Genomic DNA, 1,072 nt, shown 5'->3' with positions numbered 1-1,072 from the left:
TAGAATAGATATGTAGAAGTAAAATAAATAGAGTAATAAATATGTACAAACATATATACATATATACAGGTGCTGTGGGGAAGGGAAGGAGGTAAGATGGGGGGATGGAGAGGGGGACGAGGGGGAGAGGAAGGAAGGGGCTCAGTTTGGGAAGGCCTCCTGGAGGAGGTGAGCTCTCAGTAGGGCCTTGAAGGAGGAAGAGAGCTAGCTTGGCAAATCGGCAGAGGGAGGGCATTCCAGGCCCGGGGGATGATGTGGGCCGGGGGTCGATGGCAGGATAGGCGAGAACGAGGTACGGTGAGGAGATTAGCAGCAGAGGAGCGGAGGGTGCGGGGTGGGCTGTAGAAGGAGAGAATGGAGGTGAGGTAGGAGGGGGAGAGGTGATGGAGAGCCTTGAAGCCCAGGGTGAGGAGTTTCTGCCTGATGCACAGATTGATTGGTAGCCACTGGAGATTTTTGAGGAGGGGAGTAATATGCCCAGAGCGTTTCTGGACAAAGATAATCCGGGCAGCAGCATGAAGTATGGATTGAAGTGGGGAGAGAGACGAGGATGGGAGATCAGAGAGGAGGCTGATGCAGTAGTCCAGACGGGATAGGACGAGAGCTTGAACGAGCAGGGTAGCGGTATGGATGGAGAGGAAAGGAGAGATCTTGGCAATCCAAACCTTAGGTGTCTCTGAACAAAACTATGCTATATTTTTCTTGCTAGCATCTCAGAACCCCTCTCACAATTGCACCTGGAGAGTTTTCAGTACTCTACCAGTCTCGGCTATGGGAGGGAGAGTCAAGCAGAGACATACCCAATCCATTCCTAGCTTGATCAGTGGCTAGTGAGTGGAAGGCAATCTGATAGAAGTCAAAACTCACCTTATCTGTACTGGGCAACAGTGGCATGGAATAGAGTTGAGGGCAGAGACTCAGGTTTACTGCTCAGAAGGCAATGGTAAACTATTTACCATTTACCAAACATGCCCACATCTCCCCCATCATAAAAAACCCTCTCTTGACCCCACTGCCCCTTCTAATTATCACCCAATCTCCCTCCTACCCTCCCTTTACAAACTCCTAGAAT

At 50.4% G+C, this 1,072-nt stretch overlaps 1 non-coding gene across 1 annotated transcript; it reads left to right on the top strand.

Moving 5' to 3' along the window:
- Positions 1 to 719: 719 nt before the first annotated feature.
- On the top strand, positions 720 to 857 carry LOC119921499. Its single transcript, XR_005448535.1, has one exon. It is a non-coding gene; the product is annotated as a small nucleolar RNA SNORA7 (small nucleolar RNA).
- Positions 858 to 1,072: the final 215 nt, after the last annotated feature.

The sequence above is a fragment of the Tachyglossus aculeatus genome (genome assembly GCF_015852505.1).
Source record: "Tachyglossus aculeatus isolate mTacAcu1 chromosome 12 unlocalized genomic scaffold, mTacAcu1.pri SUPER_6_unloc_2, whole genome shotgun sequence".
In the NCBI taxonomy this organism is placed as follows: domain Eukaryota; kingdom Metazoa; phylum Chordata; class Mammalia; order Monotremata; family Tachyglossidae; genus Tachyglossus; species Tachyglossus aculeatus.
The sequence above is the reverse complement of the archived record's forward strand: the minus strand, read 5'-3'. Positions and strand labels throughout refer to the sequence as shown.